Genomic DNA, 25,824 nt, shown 5'->3' with positions numbered 1-25,824 from the left:
AACTCAGATCTTTGTTGACCATCAAGGTCAGTGGTTTGAATTTCATCCTGTACAGTAGTGGAACTCAATGTAGGGGCTGAAAGGCTGCCATTGCAGAAGAACAGTGGTTGGTAAGGTGATAAACCTTCGCCAACCAAAGCTGTAACCTTAATGTCACATGACATAAAAGTAATGGACAACTAAGGGCAATGATTTTTTTTTTGTAAATACTTGATGGTTGTTGGGCTCCAATGTGAGAACATAAAGAACAATCCAGATTCAGTTGGGTAAATAAACCAATATTTTGTGGAGGATTTAAAGCATGCCTAATAGTACTGAGCTACAATACTGTATGTCTGAAGAAATAACAACCATGTAATGAATCAACGACACAGTTTGTGAAAAAGCCGATTACAAAACATCTGAAGAAGGTGGACTGGTAACATCTCAAGGGAACTTCATTTACTTGGCTTAAACTGTAGTACATCTAACTCAAGAGCGCTCCAAGCTTATGAACATAACTCATTTACTAAGTTTGTATAAACGTGAAGCCTTCACATAACTCTCACACAACCCACAAACAATGTCAACTGATCCTTTAAGGCTCTTAGCATTTATTTTTTTCACCAAGTTCTTGCTTTTTTTTTTTGCGTCCTACCTCAATATTAACTAAAGTGACACCAAAATTACAGATAGAAACTATACACAGCTGAACCTTCCAGGGAGCCAGCAGGGCAATTAGACAGCAGGAGATACTGTTAAATGCTGCAGTTATTTGCACTTCAACTGTGAGCGAGAGTGGAATGGACATGGATGTTTGTCATCTTCTACTCTATTTGATATACTAATAAGGAAGACAATGAGACTTAGACATAATTGCCATCACTTACCCCCTATTTTAACATTAAAATAATTATATGAAAAAGCAGCATTTCTGAGTCCGAAAACCTTATGTATGGTTGAGTAAAGTAAAACAGGCATTCAGATTTATGTTTTATAAGGCAATAAAACTTCCTGGTTTAGCACAGATAATGAGCTGCAAACACTAAGGGGCCGATTCACTAACTTCGAGTGAAGTATTCGAAGTAAAAAAAACTTCGAATTTCGAAGTGTTTTTTGGGCTACTTCGACCATCGAATGGGCTACTTCGACCTTCGACTTCGAATCGAAGGATTCAAACTAAAAATTGTTTGACCAAGTACTGTCTCTTTAAGTATAACTTCGACCCCCTAGTTCGCCATCTAAAACCTACCGAACTCAATTTTAGCCTATGGGGAAGGTCCCCATAGGCTTTCCTAAGTTTTTTGATCGAAGGATATTCCTTCGATCGTTGGATTCGAAGGATTTAATCATTCGATCGAAGGAATAATCCTTCGATCGAACTATTTGCGCTAAAATTTTAATTAATTATGTTAATTAACCCTAGATATTCGACCCTTGCTGAATCGGCCCCTAAAAGTGACCTTCTGTGTCTATCTATCTAGATCAGTGAACCCCAACCAGTGGCTCGCGATCAACATGTTGATCTATGACCCATTTTTATGATGCTCCCAGTGGCCTTAAAGCAGGTGCTTCTTTTTGAATTCCTGGCTTAAAGGCAAGATTTAGTTGCTTAAAAACTATGCGTATTGCCAAACAGAGCCTCTTGTTGGCTACAAGCCCACATGGGATCTATCAATGGTCAATCACAGCCCATATTTGGCACCCCATGAACCTTTTACATGCTTGTGTTGCTCCCCAACTCTTTTTATAATTGAATGTGGCTCACAGGTAAAAAAGGTTCAAGATCTACCTAAAGCTAACCGGCCACTCTAATACTTCACTTTCAGTGAGATGCTAATATATCTTTGGAGGAAAGAAATGTAGAGGATAATGTTTTGGGACGGGATAAAAACAAAGAGGCTGATTTACCACTGTTTGGAGAAGATGTAGAGGCCAAGGCACTAGAAAATGGTGACAGAAACAGAAGAGCATCCATTTGGTTTAAAAAGAAGAAGTAGTTGATATACTGAGTGAGGCTGTGAGATACAGAAGCTCACATGCTTGTATCTGACAGGGAGAGTGATATTGATGATAGATACAGGAACTGAACTATTTGGTGGGGAAAGGTCTGCAGAGGATGATATATTCGAACAAGCAAGAGATAACAAATGAATAAATTTGACATATAAAAAGTCGAAAGAGCAATGCATAAGTAAGTTGATGTATTTGGTGGAGAGAAAAATGGAGAACCAGTTGTTACTGTGGAATAGTAAATGTGGAGATTATTTCAGAGGTGACCTATGCAAAGGCTGATGTTTTTGGTTGGGAAAGAAGTGACGAGTCTAATCTGTTTGGTAGGGATAAATATAGTGCAGTGTATTGATAAACTGAGAGGAGTGAAATGGAAAGTTCTATTTGGAGGAAAGGGTGGTCAGAATCCGATTAGCCAGGCTGGTGACCAAGATGTAGAGGATAGGAAGAAAGAAGCAGGCTGATGAACTAGGGGAATAGGGAAAATATGTTGATATAATTGGGGGGACTTCTAAAATGGGATAAAAGAAGATGAACTGGACTAAACCACTGTTGCTTAAGATGTTCTTGAAGAACTATGCCTTCTCATGGGGGGGGGGGGTCAGCAATATCTGGAGGGACACTACTTGCCCAACACTGATGTAGGTCACCATTAATGGAAAGAACAGAGAGTGGCAGTTATTTGGGTTTCCTATATAATCACAGCTGGTCATTACTGGGTAACTATACAACATTCGGCAAATTTCCCACAGTATGCGGTCCCACACCAGCGAATTTTCACTCTCTGCTGTTCATTGTAAAAATAGAGAGTCTCAGTTTTCTTTTAAAGGCTAACATGAAACATTGCACGCTGTTTAATTCTGTCTGCTTAACAAGCTACCATAGCTTCAACTGGTGTAGCCCTAGAAGCTGCTAGACAGGATTGTCCAGTGCTCAAGGGTGCACTTTGCAAATTAACAGATATTCAGAGTATAATTGTTGATAATTGAGTACTTAAGAGGCAACAAACAGGGGTCAAGGGCTGTTCAGCTGTCTAATTCCTCTAGATTGTTCCTTGGCTGCAGTGAATTTAGAAACAAAACACTTGAAGTTAAAAAATAGTTCTCAAGGTGTCTATATGTAGCCTCAAGCCACCCCTGTGCTACAGGATTCTGCCTCCCTTGTCTGCTGGAAACACAATCCATAAAAGTAATGGGAGTGCAAACGTACGGTGCAGGGTGTGTCCAATCACAGTTCAGCTTTTAAATACTGTGCAACCCAGTTGTGACCAGCATGCATTGCTGGATTTATACCAAATTCTCCGCTGCAGAAAAATCTTCCCATGGGGTGAATGGAGCTACCTTGTGGAGATATCTCTCACCTCTTCCTTATAATGGAAACCCACTCTGCTTGGACAATAATATTTATTGCGGTTTCTAACCCAGATATCTCCTCTGCTAGTGCTTTACCCACTATTATGGCTGGATATCCCTCCCCCCCCTGGGGGTAAGATCTCTATTTTAATATCAAGATGCCACATTTTTCTCATTGCACTCTAGGCGGGAGCAGTTTACTGGTGCTGCACAGATATAGCACATAACCATTTACAAAGCCTGTCATGTCCCATTCAGTGTTCCACTCACATCTGTCATTATGGACCAATGTCTCCATTTCAAATGTAAATCATAATATCAATTAGCATAATCAATGCATAATTTTAAATTGCTTTGTAATTACCTGCTTCCTAATAAAGTAAATTGCCTAATCCTCATCTGCATGAAAGAAACTTATCAAAGGCAGCCTACCCTATCACCAAGAGGTGAGAACCCAGCACAAGCCTCAAGATATCTCCAGAAATTAATGTTGTATAATTCATTTTACCACCATCAGATAAAACCCCACCCCAAAATCAGGTAATGAAACCACAGATTATTCCCCTGAAATGTGTTCTCTGGTAAATGTAAAGGGCTGCTGGATTGTTATTATACTTTTCACTGTAATAGCCTCGTAGAATTATTATCTTCTTCTAAAAAGGATATTGCTTGTGTTAGTTTTTCCAAAAAGAGACATTTTTTTTCCATGGATGTATCCAAAATGTACAGATATTACATGTTATGGGGGCAGGCTTTGATTTTGACTAGTCCGGGTGAAAAATCCAAACACGTAATTAGTCAATAGATGACCACTCTGAAAGGGGACCCCAAGTAAACTGATTGTTGGCCAGGAGAGCAAATGGTCTGTCCATGATTATCCACTCCTCTGAGTTGGGAAATAGGCAAAACGTTTGGTCTCTTTGAAGAGCTTGGCTGACTCGTTTATGACCAACCTAACAAACGGCTAAAAGCTTTACATCCCCTTTTATGGGGCGTCAGATATCCATTGACAGTTAGATCCAATATATCTTATACGGGGGCTCCTTTTGCCTAGAAGATGTATTAGAACTCACTCTATTAAAATTACCAGACATCACCTCTCTCTACATGCAGAATTTGTGCAAAAGGCAGTTATTTTGTTAGATTTTGTTTGTACTTGAATCAGTTATTTGAGTGAGCTCTAATTCATCTGCTATAAGATATTTTGGATCTAACTGTCAATGAATATCTGACACCCAACTCCTGCATGGTAAACTGTCAAGGTTGGGGTTGTTTTCTCTGGAAAGAGACGCTTGCGGGGGGACATGATTACACTTTATAAGTACATTATGGTTTTGTAGAAAGATAGCGGGAGATCTTCCATAAAGTCGATCACCGTACCAGAGGCCCCCCCTTTAGACTAGAAGAAAAGAACTTTCATTTGAAGCAACGTAGGGGGTTCTTCACAGTCAGGACAGTGAGGTTGTGGGGAGATGTTCTGATGCTGATTCTGTTAAAGACTTTAAAAGTGACTTGGATTATTTCTTGGACAGACATAATATCCAAGGCTATTGTGATACTAAACTCTACAATTAATATAGATATTGGTATATATAGTTTGAGTGTATGGAGGGGTCTGTGTGAGTGTGTATGTATTTATGGAAGGACGCTGGGTTTGATTTGGAGGGGTTGAACTTGATGGACTTTGGTCTTTTTTCAACTCATCGTAACTACCTAATACACACCACACAGTTTTGGTAAGAAAGCAAGTCTTGTTTACAACAAAGAGTACTGGGTGATGTGCACCCTTATTTATCTATCAGTTGACTTAATATTAATTAATATTTTGAGGCTGAATTTTAAGAAGTGGGAATAAATCAGGAAAATCAAATGGCCATTATCTGGCTACTTCTGCCATTGCCCTTAAAATGCAAAACTCCACCAAATGTAGAGTAAACCTGTTTTCATTACCGTTTATTGTGCCGTTTAATGTTAAGGGATTTCTTAACCTCGGTATGCTTAATTGCTTAGGCAAATGGCACATACAGAGGCCTATTTATCACAATTATTTTCTACTTGGAATAACATTGAAGATTTTTCAAAAACACAAACATTACCTTTTTTTCAATTAAACATTAGGAAAAAAAGCACAATAAATGAAAACCATGAAAAAACATAATACCTCAAATTCGCAATTTACAAGCAAAAATTTTTTTTGGAAAAACTCAAGTTAAATAAATTGTTTACATTTTGCAAAGGACAGCATGCATTGAACAAAATGAACAATCATGATCCAACATGACCTAGCAAGCATTTCAGATCAGTTTTAAAGGGCAATCTAAGCCTTTTTCACTATTTATCACTATTTATCAAAGTCCGAATTTATCTCAATATTTTCTTAAAATATCAAACCAAACATCAGACCAAATCCGCATGGGGTTTTTTTCCCGCTTATTTATTAATGCACTTTTGTTGCGGGAAAAAATCAGAGAAAAAACTTGAAAAATACGAATTTTGCAAATTTTTTTGGAATTTTCACCAGATTTTTTCCCAAAAACCCAGAAAACTCAGAAACTTCAGACTATTGCATGAAACGCAGCGCAGAAAAATCTTTTTGACTTCTCCCATTGACTTATATGCAACCTTGGCAGGTCTGAGATGGCAGATTTTCGAAATTCTGACTTTTTCCGTGCTCGGGGTAAAATTTGTGATTTTTTTTTTTCTAAAAATTCAGATTTTATACTAAAAAAAACCCACACATTTTTCGGGTTTTTGGCATTCGGAGTTTAGTAAATAACCTCCTTAATAAATATTGAAAATTTTATATTTTTTTTAAATCATAATCCAAATTTAGGATTTTTTGCGCCAAAAAAAAAAACTAACACATTTTTAACCGTGGAAAAAACATAAAATACAACCATTGATAAATAACTCCCATAGCGTTGGCTTGGTCTATCATTGCTCATTCTTCTCTCCATTGACAGGATTTACATCAGAAACTGCTCAACGGTGTGATTTAGGCCCAGGTTTTGACTGTTACCTGTTTAGACAAGGTGGTAACCCTTTGCCCCATTGCAGTAATCCATAGCAACCAATGACAATATAGCATTCAAAAGTCTTACTGCACTCCAATTATCCAGGCTGAGCTAGAGCAGGTTGCCTTATGTTGGTAACACAACAGAAACATATATTATTTGTAATGCTCATTTTCATGACTTTTAAGGATATTTTGAGGGAGGCATGAATGAAAAAGATTTCATGGTATAATTATATTAGGCTTTTAAACTAAACAATGCCCTTAAAAATAAAAAAATACATAAATTAAAATTTTGTGGAAAGCAGAAGAACAAGGGCAAGCGCTCCTACAACGGCACAAACAAGGAAGCAAAAATAAAAACAAAAAAATTAAAAAAGTAAGATCAGGTCCTCAAACGAGTGAAAAAAAAAATGAATGTCCTTAAGTGCTACTGTTTGGAGTGATAGGCTCTGACAAATCTATCAGCTCGCTCTGTGTCAGTCCTAATACACTTGTCACTCAGTATTACCCATCCTCATTAATGACAATGGGAAAGTTTATCTTGGGAACAAGAATTAAATCATCCGCTCTTTACAATGGGACCATGAAATTTCGTACAAAACACGAGGGCGGGAACAACTCTGCCAACAAAACCTCATTCTGGCAGCTTTAGTTCTTAATTCGTGTCCGGGGGAATAATCTGTTTATTATAAAATCATACAAAACAATATGTCGAGCCCCACTGGTACAGGCGAGAATAGGCTTTCGGGTGGCAAGTTACTATTCCTTTCTGCATCGTGGGCTGGGGGGGGGCTTATCCTAAGGCAAATACAAAAATTGATTTGGTTTCTTTACAGAGTGGTGGTGAGTAGGCCCAATAAAGGGAAACAAAAACGAGAAAACATTTGCAAATATTTTTTTTCTTATCTGTTGTTCATATCAAAAGGGACGAAACCAATAATATTTTGCATGTTGTATTTAGTAAGGAACAATGGTCTGCATACGTAGCTGTATAAAAACAGCCTATATTTTATTTATTCTTTATAACATTAATAAAATATAAGGACAGAAAAGACCCGTGGGAAGCATTGATCAATAAGAGAATCCCAAGGATTAACAAATTCACCAGGAAATTGATAACACATATTTTCTCTGCCTCCAAGCAGGTCATCGCTGCAGCCTGGAAGTCTCCCATCCTAGACTTTCCTGAGGTTAAAAGGAGGCTGGATAATGTCCTCATCCTGGAGAAATTAACTAGCTACACGAACGGTTCGCAGAAATCTTTCCACAAAGTCTGGTCCCCCTGGTTATCATACCGAAATATTTCCTCAACCTAACTTCTCTTGCATGTCCTCCCACTCTGACTCAGGGGAATCCCTAAATTTCCTTGACCCAATGCTGTCCCAGTTAGTGCAGAAATGTTGACAGTACTCACAAGTATTTCTTTTCTCTTACTCCTTTTTCTGTTTCTTTTCCTTTTATTTTTGTATAATTTTCTTGTCAGCTACTTGGGCTACTCTATTATACAACTCAGGAATACATGTTATGTACCTATGTGCCATGATACTACTGCAGCCTGGGGATTGTCCAGTACCTGCAGATTCTGAGTTTTACTATGTGCCAATTTTTGCTACCTGCTGATATTTGAAAATAAAAATTTTAAATACAAAAAAAAAAATAAGGACAGAGATAATATTGCATTATACTGTATGTACATGGGGCTACTCTGAGTTTTTTGTGCAGCCAAAGTGACCTGCCCAAAGCAGCCCTCTCATAATGATAGGGTCCGTATGCATTTCATGGCTACTACTGCCTGACGAGCCTGTGACCATCCACATGAGTGTGTCTAGCACCAGTACTTGAAAATTGTGAAATAAACATGGAGGCTTTGATGAATTGGTCAGCTAGAATACTGGAAATCACCAGTCCATATCATGACCCAATTGGATGTTCCATTCCATGAGATCTAGTCAACTGATCTCTATGACTCATGTGGTGGCCTCACACATGACATGGACAGAGGTGCCTAAGGCTCTTGGGGCATTTTGACCACCGCTGTAACGAAGCAGAGAAAGCAATGGTCAGAATAGCCCTATCCTGCCTGTTGCAACTTGCCAAAGACACGTAATGGGAAATGCACAGCCTAAAATACAGTTTTGGTGACCGGAGATCTTCAGTGATCAAGAAGGTAAGATGTTTCCTATAGATACGGCACACAGACAACAGCGTCAATGCAAAAGGTTGGCTTTATTTAAACACACACATGCGGTTGTGGATTGCAGCGGTGGATACACAAGGCTGTCTGACTTACGCGTTTCTTGCCGGATCCCCCGGCACTTCCTCAGAGTCAGTATAGATCACATGACTCGAGACTTAAATAGCTAAAGTGATTTGCATCCGTGTTAGAAGTACAAGTGCATTTGAAATTCAAATGCACTTGTACTTCTAACACGGATGCAAATCACTTTAGCTATTTAAGTCTCGAGTCATGTGATCTATACTGACTCTGAGGAAGTGCCGGGGGATCCGGCAAGAAACGCGTAAGTCAGACAGCCTTGTGTATCCACCGCTGCAATCCACAACCGCATGTGTGTGTTTAAATAAAGCCAACCTTTTGCATTGACGCTATTGTCTGTGTGCCGTGTTCTGGATCAGCGCCGATAGTGACGAGAATACTGTCTACTCTACACTGAATACCGGCGGGAAGTGGCCGGCGTCTCGTACGGGCTGCGACCAGGAAAGCACAGCGCTACTGGGTGAGCTCCGATGCGGATCGCATCATTCTTTATATAATGTTTCCTATAGATCTCTATGATGTAAGGGGTTTTGACTTATTTGTTTGGCTGTAATCCTGGAATCACCGGTACATGTCATTACCCAACTGGATGTTCCATTCTGGGCAATCAGATCTAGCCAACATATCTCTATAACTCATGTGATGGCTATGGTCTATGGATCTTGGGGTGTTTTGACCACGACTGTAACCAAGTGGAAACAGCAATGGTCAGAATAACCCAATCTTGTCTGTCGCAACTTGAATTAGATGCGTACGGGGAATAGCACAGCCTAAAATACAGTTGGTGGAGACAGGTGATCAAGAAGGTAACACGTTTCCCATAGATCTCTACCATGATGGGGCTTGATGACCACTTCTCTCTTTTCTCTTTACTAATAACAATGTCACTTCTCTTCCCTCTTCTCTTGGAAACAAGGCTCTCTTCATTCTCCCTGTCAGGATGGTTGTGCATCATGTAATATCTGCCGTTATGCCATATAAGCTCCTGCGCTGATATGTGCACTGCTGCAGGCCATCTTAGAGCTTGGTAAATAATAGATAATGATGCTGTCAAGGGGCAAAGGGGGTATTTTGTATACTTTTCCACAGAGAAAGAACCTAAATAAGCAAACAAATATATATTCTGCACTATGTGATCTAAGCACTATTTAATTTTACATATGTTCTACTCCATTACCAACGAAACAGAGTTTCTGCCCTTAAGATCTTCTCGTTGGTTGGGTTTTTCAGTTATCCATGCCAAAACAATTTCATTTGTAGTATGAAGCAAATTCATATAGAACCAAGTAAAGAACTTGATAACAGTTAAGAAGCACAATCAACATGTTAAATAGATTAGTATGAATGGTTCTCAGTAATGTCACATGGTTCACCGAAAACTGTGTATTATAAGAAATAAAGAACCAAATCAGAGTTATATGAACTGTATAAAAAAAAGCAGAAGCAGTTTAATGCCTTAGAATTCCTTGTTGACTAATATCCTTATAATGGGGGTTGATCTCCTTGCTTACTTATACTCTTATGTTTTACAAATAAGGGTTGATTTTTTTCTTAAATTAAAGGAAAACAAAAGGAATATTACAATTGTGGGTGCCAAAAGTCAGGAACCCCTATATTGACTTAACCGACACTCCAGGCTGGTGTTCCAATCAGCAGAAAACTGCACCAGCCCGGGGTTCTTCCAGTGAGCATTACGGAGTAAGTCTCTTCCTGCCTCCTCAGTCTTCTTGTGTGTATGCATGCGTAGTAGAGCCAAACTTTACCTAAAAAGGCGTCTATTTTGTTTTATTGAACATGCGTCAGCCACGGAAAATTAGAAAACGGAAGGAGAAAGAGAATCGATCCGTGGTGCTCGCTGGAAGAACCCCAGGCCGGTGCAGATTTCTGCTGATAGGAGCACTGGCCCGGGTGTCAGGTTTAAATTTAATCACTTGGGGGTGCCTAACTTTAGAAGAGAAATGCTTTCTGGCAGGCTGCTGTTTTTCCTTCTCAATGTAACTGAATGTGTCTCAGTGGGACATGGGTTTTTACTATTGAGTGTTGTTCTTAGATCTACCAGGCTGCTGTTATCTTGTGTTAGGGAGCTGCTATCTGGTTACCTTGCCATTGTTCTTTTGTTTGGCTGCTGGGGGGGGGGGGAAGGGAGGGGGGTGATATCACTCCAACTTGCAGTAGAGCAGTAAAGAGTGATTGAAGTTTATCAGAGCACAAGTCACACGACTTGGGGCAGCTGGGAAATTGACAAAATGTCTAGCCCCATGTCAGATTTCAAAATTGAATATAAACAAATCTGTTTGCTCTTTTGAGAAATGGATTTCAGTGCAGAATTCTGCTGGAGCAGCACTATTAACTGATTCATTTTGAATTTTTTTTTTCCCATGACAGTATCCCTTTAAGCAAGGACTTCTCAACAAGTCTATAAAGCTCTCACTCATTGAGTACAATACAATGCAATTCAGTGATTAATGCTGCAATAATGGAACAGAGACATACACAAAACACCTACACCTACTTGAGCTTGTAAGCCCCCTGCAAGTAGACTGTTTGATCATCAGAGCAAACAGTTTTTGTTCTCGGTGAATTAGACCTTATGCCTAACCCCGTTTGTGCAAACAACAGAAAACAAACACAGCCCAAGCTAAATTGAGAAGGCTTCTGTTACCTATACCTGATCAAGTCAGAGTACCCCCCCCCCCGCAATGTAAATCTGTGTATGTTTACAGATTTTACAAATCATTAACCCCTTAACTGCACAAAATACAATCCTGAGGATGAGCCTGATTATCCTTATCTATGACTGACCCTGACCAAGGTGATAACCACTTTTGCAGAAGAATAATTAGCTTCTGTGCTGGATCCTACAAAACATTTGCAAACGCAGTACATTATTAGAAGTAGGAGAACTCCTTGTCCTGCTACCACTGGAAGCAGCAGACCTGATGAACTTCCCCATATGCTCAGACGTGGATGAGCAGGGTAGGGACCCTAGTCTACAGCTGGGTGCTTTACATTAAAAGAGATTAATTCCCGATTCCGATGTAAAAAAAGAAAATGATAGATATGGCTTTTTCACCCTTTGGCATGAGCACAACCTCCATTAACAAACACTTATACTGAGACCTTCAGCTTGCTCAAGTTGATGGACGGAATGTCGCTCCATGAGTTGAACAGGGAGGAACGGCCTGAGGGATGAATAGAACAGTCCAGCTGAGTAGCCCCTTAAATGCTACTTACACTTGACATTTGCTCATTGGGTATGACAATAGATATGTCATATAGACGGGAAATTAAAATAATTAAAAGGCCCAAACATATTGATTTGCCATACATTGGCTCCAAAGTCATTTTATAGCCCAAACCACAACTAGCTGTCCCAGCTACATGGACCACTGTGCCCATTCAGTTATTCTCAAAGTTGGCTTTTATTTTTGCACTAGAATTTCAATGAAAAACAAAAACTCTAATCTTGGCCTGGGCCATTTAATAAACACCTATGTTCAAAATCACTTGGCAGCGAAATCTGCAAAGAAACCATAGAGAAAGCCTTTCCAATCTACTCGCATGCAATATTAATGGTACCTTTTGCACAAACTGTTTTCAAGAGAATTAAAGGAAAAGCTTTGACAAGTTTGCCATCAAAGCTATGGGAATGTTATTTTTAGCTGGAGCGGTGATGCAGACAAAGCAGAAAGTGTCCAAGGGTAGATTAAAATTCCAGCTTTTAGGCTTTTTTCGATCTTTTAGCCAATGTTAGAATGCACACAAAAGAAAATGTAAGATTTAAAAAAAAAAAATCCAAATGCATTATATTAAAGTCCTGGGTAATACGGTGACATTATAAAAAGGTTAGGAACCATGTTCTGTTAGATTTGGCACTTTATTTAATAAACACTGGACATCAAGTACACAGCTACGGGAAACATTATTGAAAAGAACTGTGGGACACAGAGCTTTCTACATGGGTTCCAAATAGGAATAGAGCAGCAGTTGTGGGGGAAAAAGCCTGGCACAGCAGAAGCAACAAAGCAAAATGGCAGTAGGGTGAGACCGAGACCATGGTAAGGTTCCCCGATTCTGGAGCTTGGTCCACAGGGAAAACTATCCCCGGGATATGTCCCCTGGAATGAAATTGCCATAAAATGAACCCATGTAGTGTGTTCAGCGTGAAGTAGGGGACGTGTACCATTAATGTGGCTTTTCAGTGTTTTTTGCCTAGGCTCCAAATGTTAACATATGGAGACCAGAACAAAAATTATGTACAAAGCCAATTTACAATTTTCAGATTTCATTTTGAAATTCTGGCAGCCTTAGACAATGGGCCAAGATTGTGGTCTTGTCTTACCTACAGTATATGGCCTGGACACAAAGTGAGATTACAAGGATATCTGGGATGGTAGGTGGCCCCTAAATACCAATCCTAAGGCTCAGAAGGGCCCATAGCATTGGGGAAAGCCTATAAATCGACTGGATCCACATGAATTGACTTCATCATTGATAGGGGTAAATAAAGCAAGTTTGGTCTCTGGCATTCAGGTGACAGAGATATTCTGTGAAGAACCACAAAAACTAGTCTAGTCACTATTTTCATTTGCCACTTAGGTGGGGTTCAATGTCTGAAATAGGGGTGCTCCAAATCTAAGTCTTTTTTTGCAGAATTCTGGCCAAACTGAATCTCAAGCCTTATTTCCATGTGACTTTTTAATACTACTATTTGACCAAATGACGACTTGTTTTTCTGGGATTTTACTTTAATTCATATAGGCAAATTACGTTTTGGATCAGATTTGGGATTAGGTCAACATTTTGTGGTATTGTGAACATGGTGTTTAGTCTCTAAAGCATTAAGGTAGAAAAATCTGTAAAAATGGTTACAAATGTGCTTCATTTTAATGCTATTCTATTTGGCTTATTTATCTACTGCCATTTGTTTTTGCAGGAAATATCCATATAATTGTTTTTGCCAGCTCGTGTGTCATACCTTAAGTCTACTAGAAATTATGTTTTCAAAAACTTGGATGTCTGGTATTTATTAAGCAAAAAAAAACCTCAAAAACTCGAATGTAAAAAAAATTGGCATCTAAAAGTTGGCGAGTTCATGTAGAAGTCAATGGGAGTTGCCCTAGGCAAAATTCAAGCCATTAAATTTGAGTTTTAATTCGAAATTGTAAACTCACAAATTTGAGTGTGTAAAGCCTAGAAACTCGAAAAATTCTAGTTTCTAAACCTATAAACTCGAAAAAAAACATTGTTTTCTTTTACGTTTGTCTTCGATTGAATTTTTTTACATTTGGATTTTTTTCATAAATAAACAAACATTCAAGTTTTTTTTAAATTGTGAGTTTATTCGAAGTAGAAAAAAACCTCACAGACCTCTATTTTTGATAAATCTGCCCCTAAATAACCCCAATAGGCTGGTTTTGCTTCCAATAAGGATTAATTATATCTTAGTTTGGATCAAGTACAACCTATTGTTTTATTATTACTGAGAAAAAGGAAATCAGTTTTAAAAAATCTGGATTACTTGGATAAAGTGGAGTCTATGGGAGACGGCCTTTCCATTATATGAAGCTTTCTGGATAATGGATATGTGTGTATATATATATATATATATATATATATATATATATATATATATATATATATATATATATATATATATATATATATATATATATATATATATATATACAGTATATATATAAAGTCTAAAATATTTATAGATTTATAGAAATTTCCCAGAACATCAACAACTTTTTCATTTCCCTAAGTATCTTTGATGGAAAATTTATCTGCTTTATACAATCTATTATTACTGTGACAACGTTGTATGTAGTAAAAAAAAAAACTCCATAAGGGCAGAGACACACGCGAAGATTCGGGGAGATTTAGTTCTGTCGACTTATCTCCCCGAACTACCTTCCCGCTGGCTAGAATTGACGGCGGGAGCGCTTCATTTTCCGTAGTCGCCCAAAGTTTCCTCGTGAGGCAACTTCGGAAAACGAAGCACACTGAGTGCCACCGGCGAATTAGATTCTAGCTGGCGGGAAGGCAGTTTGGGGAGATTATTCGCCTGAAGAAGAGGCGATTTATCGCCAGGCAATAAATCTCCCAGAATCTTTGCGTGTGTCTCTGCCCCAAATAGTCATCTGATTGTGATTAATATTCCCAGGGGAAAAGCTGGAGTATTATTCTGGATATAATACACAAAAGCCATGAATATCCTGTAAATGATATCCTTATAAACGGTGAGTTCTGATGTCATCAGTTATAAACGGTGAGTTTTGATGTCATTTCTGTCACATGACTCACTGAAATTTGTGTATTATAATAAAGTACCCCAAGTTGAAAAATATATGGATATTAGAAATTCCATGACCTGTATAAAATGGTTATATGGTCATGGAACTCCTCGGTTACTTATAATATCCTTATATTTTACAAGAGGGGGTACTTTATTCACTATATAATTTAAATACCTAAACTGTAATAGCCTGCAGGCAAATGCTAATTCACTGAAGAGTTGATTGGAATGAATAGTATATTTATTGTACATCTAGTGTAATTGCATAAAACAAATACTGCATCTGTTGGGTGTTTATAACCCACCTGTACAATATTGATATTGCTATAATGGCCTACAAAGATGGGTGACAGTAAGCTAAGGAGGGAAATATTTAGAGATTGCATAAACCTTGAGAAACTGCAACAACACCAGGACTGCCTGAGGCTTCTTCTTAATCCAGAGAACATTACACTTACCTGAATGTCAAAGAAATGCTAATTGAGCTGTTAAAGGAAGACGTGGTTTATTTACTCCTCAAAAAAAAAGTGAATTACACACCAACTGGCAACAAGCTGCACACAATAAGCAAAGCTCTTCTAAGCCACTGCTTATTTCATGGGACACATGGCTAAATAACCAATGGCAATGTAACCGCACGGCCCCTATTTTATGCAAGAACGTATTTCGGCAAATTGTTAGGCTGAAAACTATTTTTTGAAAACAAATGAACCTTCTGAGCTTTGCTTGATTTTAACGGATAATATTATACAGTATATTGAGCCAAAAATTTTAATTTAATCTGCAGTGTTTTTGCAGTGTCCAAATTCCCCTAATAACTATGCGTTGATTTGAATAAGAGACAGGAATATGAATAGGAGAGGCCTGAATAGAAAGATGAGTAATAAAAAATAGCAATAAAATAAAGGGGCAGATTTACTACAGCTCGAATGGTAAAATCAAATTTGAATGGTAAATTTAAATTTTTGAATTGTGTTTTTGGTCAAAATCCCACAATTTCGAATTTAAAACCACCAACTCGATTTGAATTCAAATGTAAGATTTATCTACCTTGACCATGGAAACATTTCTCTATATTATTCGCCACCTAAAACCTGTCGGGTTCATGTAAAAGACATTGGCAGAGGTCCGTTGACCCATCAGAAGATGTTAATAACCTTCCTGACATCCGAGGTTTTTTTCCCCAGAGAAAACTCAATTCAAATTAGGATTCAAATTTTCAGGTTGTTCCTATTTAATTTGAGGTTAGATGTTCAAATTTATTCATAAATAACCTCCCATTTGAATTGTGAATGCATTCGTATTTATTAGAATTAAAAAAAATCACATGACCGTTGATAAATAACCCCCTAAATGTGTAGCCTTAAAGAGCATTTGATTCTAGATGGGGACAATGACCCCTAATTGAAAGCTCGAAAGAGTCAGAAGAAGAAGGCAAATAATTCAAAAAATATAAAAAAGAAAAAAACGAAGGCCAACTAAAAAGTTGCTTAGAATTAATCATTCCATAACATACTAAAGCAGGAATGTAATTAAAAATCGCAAGTGTTATTTAAAATGGCGTTTTTGTGAATGTTTAGCGCTGCTGGCAATGTAAAATCGTTCGCTGGGGAATATGACATCGCTAAGAGATTCCAAGAGAACTGTATTGCAATGACAACGGCTCTAAAACAAGGTTTTTGCCTTTTTCTTTCCTGTAAAATTCACGGCAAACCTAGGGAGGGTTTTTTTTTAAAAATGAAACCATCTGCACTGCCATTCTGAGTATAGCTGATGATGGCAGGAGTTAACAATAGCTACCAAGCCTTTAATCCCTCATTTTGGAGCTACAAGCTAGAGTATTTGAGTAAAGGTGGCCATACACTATTAGATCCACTCGTTTGGCCAGGATCTTAAACCGATATGCCCCCTAATGGCTGGGTGATATTGGGTGAATCCGGACAATCGGATTACAATACTGCAAATGGGCGTAGACAGATCACAGGACTGCATCAACTAGCCAATGGGGTCCTGGATCGCAGAAAAAAAATCAAACTTGCTGATCGATATCTGGACGATTTTTAACCTCATATCGATCAGGAGGACCCATCGGGAGCCCCCACGAATCGGTCTAAAGGACCTGTATCGGCAGCTTTAATCTGCCCGTGTATGGCCACTTTAAGGGATTTAAACAGATGTCTATGTATACACATAGGATTTTAAAGGGATACTGTGTTTCTTGACAACGCTATATAAATAAATGGTGATGATGATACTGTCATGGGAATTTCTTTTTTTTTTTTTTAAATGAATCAATTAATAGCGCTGCTCCAGCAGAATTCTGCATTGAAATCCATTTCTCAAAAGAGCAAACAGATTTTTTTATATTTAATTTTGAAATCTGACATGGGGCTAAACATATTGTCAATTTCCCAGCTGCCCCAAGTCATGTGACTTGTGCTCTGATAAACTTCAATCACTCTTTACTGCTGTACTGCAAGTTGGAGTGATATCACCCCCCTCCCTTTTCCCCCCCAGCAGCCAAACAAAAGAACAATGGGAAGGTAACCAGATAACAGCTCCCTAACACAAGATAACAGCTGCCTGGTAGATCTAAGAACAACACTCAATAGTAAAAGCCCATGTCCCACTGAGACACATTCAGTTACATTGAGAAGGAAAAACAGCAGCCTGCCAGAAAGCATTTCTCTCCTAAAGTGCAGGCACAAGTCACATGACTGGGGGCAGCTGGGAAATTGAAAAAATGTCTAGCCCCATGTCAGATTTCAAAATTGAATATAAAAAAATCTGTTTGCTCTTTTGAGAAATGGATTTCAGTGCAGAATTCTGCTGGAGCAGCACTATTAACTGATGCGTTTTGAAAAAAACATGTTTTCCGATGACAGGATCCCTTTAAGCTACAAGTTGAGTAACATGGTCCTAGTGTGACATAGAGAAGGATGAACAGTTATCATATCATTGAGCTGGGAAATGTCTCCAAATGCTTGAAATACTTGGAGAAGTTACCTAATCAGAAAAGTTTTAGCGTGTGTCTAGTCATGTAGCCATCTTTGAGCCGATCATCAGAAAATCAAAGGCGAATTGGCATGACTCAAGCCAAAGTTTAATACCGCATGATTGTGTCGTGTAAGCTTGTTTTGTGCAAAGACTGCTGTGGTTTTAGCAGGGAGATTAACAACCGGACCTAAGCTGGCCTACAAACCTTGCCCTGCTGATGGCTCCAACTCTTTGAAGTCTGAAGGCCTTACCTGGTAAAACATTGCTGGGAACTAGACTGGTGTCACATCTAATCAAGAAGACTCTGCTCCGTTAACTAGGGGGTGCGCTAATTGGCCCAATCGCAGATTATACCTTTTGCAGCAGATTCAAGACAATAATTTAAGTGAAATGATGGTTTTTTATCTCCTCCTCATTAAGATTCCAAAGTGGGGAAGAAATGGGATTAGACAGACAAATTTCACATTAGTTGGGTTTTGTTCTCCGAGTTAGTGAGGCGTGAATTTTGATATTTAAAAAACAAAAATGATGTATGTTTTAATATATACATTACTAAAAATGAAACAGGGCCTTGTCATGAAAGATAATGTATTTTTTTTTTAAAAACAAAGTTTCGACCCTCACTTTATTAAAAGGTCATGATTTTTATGATGTCGTTTTTATTTCTAAATGACAGTTTACACTGCAAATAATTCACTCTACAATATAAATTTTATTCTTAAACCAGCAAGTGTATTTTTTTTAGTTGTAATATTGGTGTGTAGGTGCATCTCAGGTCATTTTGCCTGGTCATGTGCTTTCAGAAAGAGCCAGCACTTTAGGATGGAACTGCTTTCTGGTAGGCTGTTGTTTCTCCTACTCAATGTAACTGAATGTGTCTCAGTGGGACCTGGATTTTACTATTGAGCGTTGTTCTTAGATCTACCAGGCAGCTGTTATCTTGTGTTAGGGAACTGCTATCTGGTTACCTTCCCATTGTTCTGTTGTTTGGCTGCTGGGGGGGAGGGAAGTAATATCACTTCAACTTGCAGTACAGCAGTAAGGGTGACAGACGTGGCTACTGGGGGAGATTAGACGCCCAGTGACAAATCGGCTCTTCTTCGGGTGACTAATCTCCCCTAAATGCCTTCCCGCCGGCTAGAATGTAAATTGCCGGTGGGATGGAACGCTTTGTATTCGGAAGTCGCCCGAAGTTGCCTCACGAGGAAAGTTCAGGCGACTTCGGAAAGCCGAAGTGATATGAGTGCTATCCCGCCAGCGATTTACATTCTAGCTGGCGGGAAGGCATTTAGGGGAGATTAATCGCCCGAAGATTTGTCGCTGGGCAACTATTCTCCCCCAGTAGCCGCCCTAAAAAGTACAGAGTGACTGAAGTTTATCAGAGCACAAGTCACATGACTTGGGGCAGCTGGGAGACTGACAATATGTCTAGCCCCATGTCAGATTTCAAAATTAAATATAATTTTTGAGAAACAGATTTCAGTGCAGAATTCTGCTGGAGCAGAACTATTAACTGATGCGTTTGGAAAAAAACATGTTTTCCATGACAATATTCCTTTAAGAACACATGGAAAGTCAAAAATTTAATTTATTTTTTCAATAAAGTTTTGTTGACAGCACCAATCTTTTTCATTTGTATTCATATTCAGCACCAGGACATTTCTCTTCAGAGGGAATTAATTTATAATTAAAATGGGGTTGCACATAATTTAAATAAAACAAAAAACAAATGCAAATCAGTAGTAATGGGCGAATCTGACCTTTTTCACTTCGCCAAAAATTTGCAAAATGGCAACAATTTGCAAAATTGCATTGAAGTCTCCGGGGTCAAATCATTTTTGTTATTTATGTGATGTGGCGCGTCAATTTTTTTGGAGCACGCGGATTTTTTGTCACTCATTGGAGTCTATGGGGCAGATTTACTGAGGGGCAAAGTGGCTGACGCTAGCGACATTTCGCCAGACATTCCATCCGCAGGGAAATTGCCAATTTACTAACTGGTGTTGGCGACAATTCGCGACTTTTTGCTCTGGAGAATTTTACTGAACATTCCCTCTTTCGCCATAGTTGACTTCGCCACCTTAGACCAGACAAACTGCTAAAATGAAGCTGCATCTTCCTCAATTTTATATCAGTTACATCATATCCTGTCTGCCGGAAATGCATTAAAGGTTCCTTGGACATTTGTAATAAAAAGTGGCCACTTCAAGCATTTGCACCAACATCTCTAATAAAGACGTCCATACAACTTTAATGTATCTGCCCTATTCAAACGTTCGCATTGCCAAAAAGTCGCCAGCTTTTGGCACTGAGGACGCAACTTCGCTTTTTAGTGAATTACCGTAGTGGTAATGAATTTTCTCCTGGCGAAGTGGCGCGAAGTGAGGCAAAGCGTCCGCTGGCGACAATTCGCCCTTTAGTGAATCTGCCCCTATGGACATCATTTTTGAATGAAACATTGACAGAAATGCATTTGGCACAGGAAAGAAAATGATTCCAATTTGCATTATTTCCTCAATTTTTTTCAGTGAAGCAAAACCATGCAGTTTCACTCATTACTGCCCAAAGGTAAAGTCCTGCATGGGTCCAATTATTTAAACCAGAACTTGAACCCATATTTTTACTTGCAACCTGACCTGATACCAGCTGAGCACCATTAAACTGGACTGCTGTTGCCGAAAACTGGCAGCGACAGAAGCGGGCGGGGCAAAAAAAAAAAAACAGGAAATATAGATTTAAATACGTCAAACTTGCTTTTATTTAGACCCAAGACCCGACCTGCTACCTGTACTGCTTTCATCAAACATATAATGTAAAGGCAACGCTACCCAAACAATTAAAAATGAAGAAATATTAATTAATGAAAGAGAATGTAATTCTACATAAATTGAAATTTTCAATGATTTATAAATGTAATTGCGATTGAAAGCACTTCTGGAATGTACCAATGAAACAATATAGAAGCCAAGATTCCTACGACGCCTTGAGTGTTTTGCATTTGAGTCATTATTATTATTTAAAAGATAACAAATTAAGAAGAGCGCGATGGCGGGTTGTCTGAGAAAGTTGCACAAATTCCAAAATGAAGAGCTGCCAGCAAAAACAAAATAATTCAAAAACAAAAAACAACTGCAATATTGACGTCGATATCACACCAAAAGTCAATCGAAACTATCCATTTATAGGGGCACTACACAAAATAGCTGCATTTGTACTCATGAGTTTTTTTATTTAAATAGAAAATTGTTGCAACTGAAGATTTCCAATTCTTAGAAAATTTTAGAAAAAACAACCACTTTGTCGAAATAACTTCCTGTGGTTTTCTACTAATAACAACTAATAGTAAACGATCAACAAAACATTGAGAGCGTTTCATTATTAGCTCATAGTTGTTTACACATATGTACACTTAGGGGCAGATTTATCAAGGGTCGAATTTCGAAGTGGAAAATACTTCGAAATTCAACCATCGAATAGAATCCTCCGACATTCGAATTCAAAGGATTTTATTCATCGTACAATCGTATTCCGATCGTAGTACGATCCTGCTCCGATCTTGCTTCGAATCGTACAATTCTAACAATTTTATTGTACGATCGTACGATTTTCCTTCGAATAAAAAAAACTTAGAAAGTTGCTTTGGAAGGTCCCCATAGCACTTCGGCAGGTTTAAGTTGGCGAAGTATTGAAGTTGAGGTTTTTCTAAAGAGACAGTACTTCGATTATCGAATGGTCGAACGATTTTTTACTTCGTATCAAAGTAAATTCGAAGTTGTAGTATCCTATTCGATGGTCGAAGTATTCAAAAAATTACTTTGAATTTCAAATTTTTTAACTTCGAAAATTCCTTCGAATTCACTTCGACCCTTGATAAATCTGCCCCTATTTGTTACCATACATAAAAAAAAAAAGTTTGTTACCACGACTGTTTCCCTTAAAGAATGCACAATATACCCAGGATATGCTGCAGGATATGAGCTGCACTTGTGCATTCCCTGCGGTGCATTTGACATGATAATGATTCTCCTGCCTAAGGAAAGCAAACAGGGAATCTCAAAATTCAATGGACTTTTCTAAGTTTATTGTTACCAAATTCTGTTACAAATAAGTGCCATTGAAACCGGCAATAAGGAAAGTGCTGGTCACTATTATTCTCTGATTTGTTAGGCATTACACCAGCAGAGCAATAGGAAAGATATACTGAAACGGGATAGTGAGGCAGAAATAAAAAGGTGCTTGTATAATTTCTATATTGGGGTAACGTTAATTAAATCCCCTACCCTACATGGACCCCCTCCCTGCTCCCCCCCAGCAAGATGTGTCTTGCATTGGAATGAAGAGTTATATAGTAGAAAACAAATTATCTAAAAACTATCTTTGAGGGAGTTATCTACTAAATCTCGTTTTCTTACTCATATTTTACCAGAAACAAACTCCCATTCACGCAATTGGCTTATTTACGAATATTTCAGGTCGAAAAAAATCAGATCAGAAAAAAACCTCAAATTTTTCAAGTTTAAAAACAAAAAAATCTAAAAAAAATGTGAGTTTTCATTAAAATAGTATGACTTTATTAGGTTGACACTCGAAAGACTAGAATTGATCAAGTTTTTGAGCCAAAACCAGCGTAAAACACCCCACAGCTCCAAAATATCTTCAAAAGGTTAAAGGGACAGCCGCCATTGACTTTTATATTAAGTTTTAGATGGAGTATTTGGAGCAAAAATCTGAGGGTTTTTTCACCAAAAAAAACCCCTAATTCTTAAAAGCGATAAACATAAGTATTACTCATAACAAGATGTCAGAGAAACTATTACCTTGGATTGTGTCAAAAAATTCCATGTATTTTAAAGTCCCAAATGAATGCCCCCAAGTGTCATATACATTCATAGAGATGCAGTCCCAATACCGGTTTTCTGCAAATAAACACGTCCCCATTCCCTTTTTTTGCTCACATCACTGACATCCATTTTGGGAGGGGTCCCCAACCTTTATTACCTGTGAGCCACATTCAGAGAGTTGGGGAGCAACACAAGCATGAAAAATGTTCTGGGCGGTTCAAAATAAGTGCTGTTTTTGGCCGTTTGGTAGCCCCTATGTCAGCCTACAGGAGGCTCTGTTTGGCATTACAAATGGTTTTTACCAACCAAAACTTGCCTTCAAGTCAGGAATTCAAAAATAAGCAACTGATTTGAGGCCACTGGGAGCAACATTCAAGGGGTTAGTGACCAAGTTGTTGCTCATGAGCCACTGGTTGGGGACCACTGCACTATGTTATAGTTTGCCTTCTATGACTCGTAGGGGGTTATTTACTAAATCATGCAAAAATCATGAAAATATTTTGATTTTTTTTTAATAAAATCTGACTTTTTAAAAAAATCACAAATTTTTCAGAATTTATTAAACCCCAGAGGATGGAAATGTCTGAATCAGAAAATTCGCCATCTCAGACCTGTCGAGGTTGCATATAAGTCAATGGGAGTAGTCTGAATGATTTTGTGATGTGTGCTAGGTTTCGGGCAAGTTTTCAGGGTTTTCGGGCAAAAATCTGAGTTTTCGGGTGGAAAATCCGAAAAAAATCTGGAAAATCTAATGAGAATCTGAAAAAAACCTTGAAAATCTAATTTTCGGGAAAATGAAATAATAAATAAGCGCAAAAAACCGAGCGGATTTGATCGGAGTTTGTAGGAGAAAATACTGAGATAAATTCGGACTTTGATAAATAACCCCCATAATGTGCAAGTGTCGAGGGCATCCACTGAGTTTTTGCATAAGTGCTGTACCTTATTGGGGAAGTGAGGAAGTGGCGAAACGCCACGAAACGCCACGAAACGCGTGAAGTGTGGGGAAGAAGTCATATCCACACAATGTACTGATGATTTTAAAGGATTTCCAATAAAGAAAGTTTGAATTCTTCCTAATCACCGTGTGCTCCATATCACTACTGTTAATTATATGTCACGCACGTCTGGATCCGGGGAGGCCATTTATGTTGTAGCACAGGTGTTGTTCTGGACCAGTGGGACATAGGTGGGTGAGTGCTCGCAAATTGAGTTTCTACATTTGCTGTACCTTACTGGCCATGATAGATACAGTCTTTGAGGAGAAAGACAAAAAGAATCGAGAGGAAGGTGGCCATTAGGGATGGTCCTTGCATTTACGCTGTGCTGTTTGGCCATTTAACTTGCATAAATACATGTTTTCAGAGGCATATATAGTATATACTTACTTTATGTAACCACAAAATAAAAATGATTCTCTTATTATTTAAAACTAGACCTTACTGACAGATCCGAGTCCTACTAAACAAAGCACAAGGGTGCTTTAGCATATTGGGATATATACATTTCAACTGAAGGCGACTTCTCAAAAGAAAGGTCTGTTCATTTTTGGAAACAACTCAGAAGTCTTTCTTCTGCCCAGAAATAATAAAAGGAAGGCCAACTCTTTGATGCAGCAGGGCCTTCATTAGCTTCTTAAGGGACTATCCTTTCTAAATGAACCTCTGGAGAAGACCTGCTTGAAGGACTAACTGCGTGATTAACAATTAACTACTGCCAAGGAGGTTAGATAATTAAACACATTGACGAGCATTAGTTGGTAGGAGGGCATCTTAATTTGTCACTTGATAGGACTTTTTTTTTGTGATTTATGGGGCAGTTCCAGTTGCTAATGTGCAAAGACAACAGCTAAGTTTACTAAGCAAGTGGTCAGCTGTAGAGGTCACCAAAGGGCCACAGTGGTCACTTAAGGGTGACGTCCCAGAGACCAAAGCCATGCCAAGCTACATTGGCCATTATCTACGGACAGGCTAAAAATATGCTAATTTATTAGTGGCAATTCCCTCTTTTTCTAGTTTCAAGCCGTTAAGACAAGTGGGGTATTTAAAAGCTTTTCAGTTGAAAGGAGATTAAGGAAAGTAGTTTGTGGAGGCGATTTAATGGTTTTGTTTAGCAAGTAATCCTTACACTCTACCTACAGTCATTAAAGGCAAAGCCCTTATAGTAACTAGGCCCTCCCCCCAAATGTTACCCCCAAACATTCCCAATCTTTTCAATGGTTAGTAATTTAAGAATGAAAGACTGAAGAATTCAAAAATTTGTGGAAAATTTAACAAACTTTAAATTATTTATAAATTATATCTCAGATACATTCGAGGGCTTTACAGAATTTGGGAATCTAACATTCTGAATGTAAATTAGAATATAGTTAAAAAAAAAACAAAAATAAATCAGTGTCTATTCTGCTTTCCATCTTCATTAAAAAAAAAACATTTAAGCAATTTACATAGAAATAAAAAACACAAATCAGTAGGGATGCACCGAATCCACTATTTTGGATTCGGCCGAACCCCCGGATTTTTCGCTAAAGATTCATCCGAACACCGAACCCTAATTTGCATATGCAAATTAGGGATGGGAAGGGGGAAAACATCTTTTATTTCCTTGTTTTGTGAAAAAAAGTCACGCGATTTCACTCCAAATCCAAAAAAAGTCACCATCCAGCGTCCTTGTCAGAAGACGCTTCAATTTACATAGAAATAAAAAACACAAATCAGTAGGGATGCACCGAATCCACTATTTTGGATTTGGCCTAACCCCCGAGTTTTTCGCTAAAGACTCGTCCGAATACCGAACGGGATCCTAATTTGCATATTCAAATTAGGGATGGGAAGGGGGAAAACATCTTTTATTTCCTTGTTTTGTGACAAAAAGTCATGCGATTTCACTCCAAACCCCTAATTTGCATATGTAAATTAGGGTTTCGGGTCGGCCGGGCAGAATCCTGCTGAAAATGGCCGAATCCTGAACCGAATCCTGGATTCAGTGCATTCCTACAAGTCATAGGGATTCCGGGTAAAATCAATGCAACAATATAGAATTGTTTATAT

General features: G+C 38.3%; 1 protein-coding gene across 2 annotated transcripts in view; it reads right to left on the bottom strand.

The window, feature by feature from the left end:
• elp4.S (elongator acetyltransferase complex subunit 4 S homeolog) overlaps window positions 1-25,824 on the bottom strand; it is a 190,457-nt gene that overhangs the window by 36,757 nt on the left and 127,876 nt on the right.

This window comes from Xenopus laevis, chromosome 4S, assembly GCF_017654675.1.
Source record: "Xenopus laevis strain J_2021 chromosome 4S, Xenopus_laevis_v10.1, whole genome shotgun sequence".
NCBI classification, from domain to species: Eukaryota; Metazoa; Chordata; class Amphibia; order Anura; family Pipidae; genus Xenopus; species Xenopus laevis.
The sequence above is the reverse complement of the archived record's forward strand: the minus strand, read 5'-3'. Positions and strand labels throughout refer to the sequence as shown.